Source organism: Myotis myotis, unplaced genomic scaffold (assembly GCF_014108235.1).
Source record: "Myotis myotis isolate mMyoMyo1 unplaced genomic scaffold, mMyoMyo1.p scaffold_m19_p_17, whole genome shotgun sequence".
In the NCBI taxonomy this organism is placed as follows: domain Eukaryota; kingdom Metazoa; phylum Chordata; class Mammalia; order Chiroptera; family Vespertilionidae; genus Myotis; species Myotis myotis.
The window spans coordinates 21,490,667-21,496,819 of record NW_023416321.1 but is presented as its reverse complement, the minus strand read 5'-3'; positions in this window follow the sequence as shown (position 1 = coordinate 21,496,819).

Below are 6,153 nucleotides of genomic sequence, written 5' to 3'. Positions count from 1 at the left end.
ATTTCTTGGCTCAGCCATGGTCTCTGTCTCCCTTCTGCTCGCATTTTTTCTCAAGGGCCAGATGGAGCCCTTGGTGCCACTGACCGTTTGTACCATGGAGCCTCTCAGCGTGGAGAGAAGGGTCCACGGAGCCACTGGACAGTGGACTTCATGCTGCTCTTCAGATGATGGGTCTGGGTCCCAGGGCCCACAGAGGCCCCAGAGGGGCAGGGTAGGCAGTGCCCAAGAGGCTGTTCCCTTTTAGTAGCCAACACACAACCTGGTGGTTTGGGGGAGGTGGTCTCCCCTGTAGGGAATCCTTAGTGGGGTTTGTGCAGCTGCTTCAGAAAAGCAGCTTCCATCGGAGACGAAGGCTTTCCGAGCTCACCAGCCACCTGCACCCAGAGAGGAGTACGAGTAGGCCTAATGGAGCCCTCCCTCCACTTCACTCCCCAGCCAGATCCCTGAAGCCTGGCCACAGGTGGAAGGGAAAAGGGAGATGAAATCCAGTGCGGAGTCATCCCACTAGATTAGAAGAGATGCTGGTGTCGGAAGTGCTGTTGGGTTTCCCTCCTAACCATCCCCTGCCTCTTGCCCTACCTCTCATGGCTCCTTCTCCAAAGCCGCTCACTGTCATCCACCATCTCCAGTGCAGGCTGGTACCTTTCCAATCCCGTCCTCATCAGGATTAGGATGAGATTTCCGGCTGGGCACAAAGTTAACCTTGTCTTCTGTTTCCTTGGAGTCCTGCCCTTGTGGCTCTAGGGTTTCTCCCTGACTGGACTTCTTCCTGCAGGAGGAGGCCAGGCCCCTTCTTCCCTTGCTGTTGGTTCCCACCTTGGGCTTGCTGATCACAGAGGAAAACTTAACTTGGTTCAGGGCACAGGGAAGGGAACTCTTCCTAACTCACACCTGCTCTGCTCTTTTCTTTCTGGGTGAAGACTGCATCCTGGGATACTCTGCATCTTCTAGAATCCAGGCAGAGGGCTGGGAGCCGGCTGTGGGTTCCCAGGCTCACACCAGACACACAGTTGCCTGGGTCCCAGGTAAAGAAAGCTGCTTCTACAGGGGTGTTTTGCCTTTAGGCAGCTCACAGCTTCCTCCCAGCTTTCTGGGAAGCAGGAGGTCCTTGGTCTTCCCCACCTGGGTACGGCTGGAGCAAGGCCTGCAGTGGGATTTGTGGAACTTTCCGGCCCCTCAGAATCAACAAGTCAATAAAAAGGGGGCACATGGGATACCCGGGAACAAAGGGCACTATTCAGTAGCGCCAACAGGCCATACATCATCGGGCCAGAAACCTGCCACATGAAAAGGGTCTGCTTCTGCTGTGCCCTGCCTGGGAAGGAAAAAAATAAAAAAAGAACGATGAACATTCATCTGTGAGGCCATCGGCAGGCAGCCCCAGGGCTCTGTTCTCCAGCCCAGGGCCAGGCACTGGGAAAGGCTGGTCCAGGCTCAGCCACCCAACTGCTCTCCCACAGCAGAGGAGCCTGGGATCACAAAAGGGAGAATGAAGAGAGAAGCTGGGTCAGGCTGACAAATTGTTAAAAAACAAAACCAACTTCCAGCCTCTGCTAGGCCTCAGGGGGTCAAGAGGCCTCGGCTGGCCCCACTAATGGAGCCTGCTGGAGGAGCAGCAGTCCCGGCCTCACAGTGTCTTATCTTACAACATAAAATTAAAACCCACTTAAAAGGCCGGAGGGCATGTTAACATTCCCCCTGCTGTCTAATTGAAGTAGTTCCCAGTGCAAAGGATTTCACTTGAAAGATGTCTCCCTCCGAGGCCCAGTCCTCCTGCTTGGCAGGCAGCAGCGGGGGCTGGGAGGGTGGGACTGTCATCTCTAAGACCAGCACCAGCTCAGGCCAGAGAATCCTGTTTGCTGCCACCACCCAGGCGGCAGGTGGCGACAGCGAAGGTTAGAACAGGCTGGGTTGTTCTGTATTTTTAAAAATTTACAAATTCATTAGCAGCGATGTCAGCAGAGGCCAGATCCCTGACAAGAAGCCCTGGTAATGATTCAAATATGGTGAGCTCCGCAGCAAAACCTGGCAGTTCCCGAGGCCAAGAGATTTCTGTTCTATCCCCCACCAAGGCCCTCCTCCCTCCTATGCAAATCCGTTTTAGGTCTGGGAGGCATACGGAATCAATCAGGGCCATCCTGTAAAGGTGGTGAACTTGCACTGGCCATCCCCAGTAATGGGAACCAGTCAGCCCGAAGCCGGCTGGGACAGAAAGCCAAGGTGACAGCTATTAAGCAATTGTGTGCAGAACAAAATGGCAAAGGGGCCAGGTAATCAATTCAATTTCAATGGGCGACCCAAGCAACTGCAGCGTCTGTCGCAGCTGATTAGAGAGGGCCCGGCTGGAGCTTTCAATGCGAGCCCATCACAGATCAGAAACAGGCCCTGGATGAAAAGGGAAAGAACTGTCTCCTGAGAAGCAGGCGATGAAGGACTCTGTTTTATGTGACCGTGTTCTTCCTTCTCTCCTTGAAGAAAGAGTAGAAAAAAAGCAAGCAGTTGGGAGATTAGATAGTTTTCTTTTCAGCCATTTATCATTATGAAAGAAAGTAGACAGGGCAGGGGCAGAAAACTCTCCAGTGGGATTTCTGCAAAGTCTCACTAAGAAGGCCCAGGTTTACACTCTGCAGCTCCAATGGCCCCGGCTGATTACCACAGCCTGACGGGGCCTGCAGAGCGTCCAGAGTCCCTCTTCCCTAACAAGGGCAAACAGGCCCCGTGCTCTGAGGATCACAGACATTCTCCTGCAGAAACCCCAAACCACCAAATTGTATCATTTGTGAAAATTAAAGTCTGAGTTAGAATAATGGGGAGAGGAAAAGATGAGGCAGAGTTATGCCAAGTCCCAGTGGGTTAGACCCCGATTGGAGCCCCCCATTTGCTTGGACCCTGCTGTGCTTGCCCCAGGTCAGCAATGGCCTGTCTGATGGTGGACCCAAGCAACCAGCTGGTTCTCTGGTGCAGAGGGTGAGGGAGGCAGAGCAAGGGGGCACCCACAGGCACAGAAGCAGAGAGAGAGACCAGCGATGAGGCTGTGGAGGGAATGGAAGAGGCTTGTGAGCAGACGGCAAAGGGTGCAGAACCAGGAGGGAGAGGGCCACCTTGGAGCCCAGGGCGGGGAATGAACCTCTGGGGCAGGAGGCTTGGGGCTGGGGCAGGGCTGGTGGGGAGGGAGGAAGGGGGACTTAGAAGAGGAGAGCAATGGGTGCCATTATCAGGTCATTTTAGAAGAAGAATTACAAATGGTTGATTAACCTGAACAAACTTAACCTCACTAATAATCTAAATATCACTTTTGTCTAGCAAATTAACAAACATTTAGGGAGTCTCTCTCAATCATTGCTGAGCTTGCTATAGTCTTTCTGGAAAAAGCAATTTGGTAGCATGGACAAAGGCTCTAAAAGTGTTCATATCCCAAAGAAAATAACCAGCAATGTGAACACAGCTTACTGCTCTATAATCTTCATTGTGGTATTATTTTGAATAGCTCCAAATTGGCAGGAAGTAAATTGTGGTTAAGTAAATGATGATATACTCATATTCTGGAATATGATATAATCACTGAAATTATGTTTACAAAGTGCATTTAATGACATGGGGAATTGATTTAAAACTAAGTGAAAAAAGAGTATGGACTCAAGAATATTTGAAAAGAAAAAAAAAACACTGGTGTAACCAAACAATAGATCATTAAATAGCAATCAACAAGAGATTGAAATATATAAGTACATATATCCATTATATATTATGTAAAAACATTTCTGAGTAATATTTATGGTCTCCCATTTATGTAAAATACAAAGCAAAAAGCTCTGTGTGTGTGTGTGTGTGCACATATATTTATTTGTGTGGTGTATGTGTGTGATGTGTGAGTCTGTATGTGTGTGAGTGATGTGTGAGCCTGTACCATGTATTTGTGTGTGTGAGTGTGTGTGTGTGTGTGTGTGTGTGTGTGTGTGTGTGTGTGTTAGGGGCACAGAGAAGATGTAGGAGGAATTGTTTTAGATAGTTCCCTCATACATCTGTTTTGTTTGACTTATAATATGCCTGTATTACTTCTATAACTAAAAGATTTAATTAGAGGAAAAAGGAAAAGAAGTTGTGATTATAGAAGTGCCTGAAATAAAAGAAGAGTGGAAGAAACAGTGCCCGAATGCTATGGCAGCAACTCTGGGAAGTGGTGGCTGCTGCCCATCAAGTGGAGGAGACTGACTTCTGGGCCCCTCACCCTCCTCACCCTACTGCCCTACTAGTTTCCTCCTGACACTCAGGTGCTCCCTCTCAAGACGCCTCCTCTTCCTCCGGTAATGCTGCTGTGGTTCAAGGTCTGGGGCTTTAGCCTTCCCTTCCCACTAGCTACTCTCCCTGGGTGATGCCGTATCTTTCCTCAGCTCCTCCTTTCCCTCTTGAGACCGTCTCTGGAGATGTCAGGATCTCCAGTGCACCCTGTTTAAACCTGAACCCATCATCCCCTCCCAACCTCCCCTTGCGTTCTGTCTGGTGAATGGCAACACCAACTATTGTCCCCTTGCTCAAATCAGACACCCAAGCTTCTGCGCTGACTCCTTCCACTCCCTACCTGCCCACGTGCCAAATTACACAGTCTACCTCCTAAACAGCACATATCTGTTCACCTTTCCTCTCCCCCATCAGGCCTGGTAGCACCCTGGTCCTGGGCTGCCCACTCTCTAGTGTTAGCTGTGTGAGGCTGTGGAGCTTCAGGCTGCTGTGAGCAGCACCCCTGGGCACTTAAGAGTCACTCCTGGGGTTATTATGGCTGCTCAGCCATGTGGAGCCAAGGAACTGCCTGAGGAGGCCGCTGGGGTAAACTGCTGCTTGCACCCATGACTGCTTTCAGCTGGGCATGGCCTGAGCCCTCTACTGTGGCTGCCACGCCACCAGGGGTATGCTGAGGAAGCAGGGCCCTCTGCTATACCCCCGAGTGACAAGCGATCTGAGCCCCTCCTGCCCTATAGGTCTACATCCAGAGCCTGATGTTCATCAGCTCTCTGATGTCTTAGCCAGCTGCTTCCTAGGAGCATATGAGCTGCAGGAATACGAGATCAGGGTCGTTTCCAGTGTCTGCTCTCCATGTCCCTACATCTCTTTCTCTTTCAGGGATTCCAAATTGTTCCCTCCCGCAAACCCTTCCACGGAGACCACTCAGCCTAAGACAAGATAGGACTAGCCTTGTCTCTCTCTTAAGAAGAGAAAAACCAAACCAAAGACAAAAAGCCCCCCAACATGGATTCCCTATGTCAAGCACATAGGACAGGTGCATGCTTGGAAAGTGATGGTGCTCCTTAGTCCTTCATCCCTTCCCAGCTGCACCTCTCTCCCTACCAGGTGCCTGATGAGCCCCTCGCCAGCCCACCTGACCATGATCTACTGAGCTCCATGAGCTCCTCGGTATGCTCTACTCGGAACCTTCTTTAGATTTGGGTCCAAAGAGTTGGGGGACTCCTCTAAACACAAGTTACTGAATAATTTGTGGCACTTAGAGTTACAATCACTTCCACCAACTGAAACTACCCACAACGGGGGCATAAACTTGGGTTATCTACGGCCCTCCCCCTCACAGAGAGGCAGGCTGATCAAAGGAGGGGCTGTCACTGCATTAGGTCTCATCCTCTCCACCAGGCTGGGATAGTTCGAGCCAAACAGCTGCTTAAAGTGCTGTGAGGATGCCCCCAGCCCCACTTGGCGTGGGCAGCAGAGCCTTGCCTCCCCAGTTCCTGGTCACATGTGCTTCCCTGGGAGGACTCTGGGGAGGCTTGTTCTGGAGCCACTTTTCTTTACCACCAAGAATTCCTAGCTGGGGTGCCTGAAGCAAGGGCTGGGTCTGTAAAATGACGTGGCTCCATTAGGAATGATGGAAACTATGTGAGCTGCTTTTAATAGGATCAAATATAGCACAGCACAGCCTTCTCCTTAGACCCCACGTGCTAATGGCCTGGCCCACATGCTCTGTGGCCCAGACTGAACGGCCCAGGGCTGTATCTTCAGGGCAGTTGATGAACCTGAATTTACTCCAGACACAGCAGCTTCTTCCTTACAGGTCCTCATACCCCTGGCAGCACTAAAGGTCTATGATTCCAAGAACAATGTCTGCAATCATGACTTTCTTAGTACTAGGGGGACTCTGTCTGACTC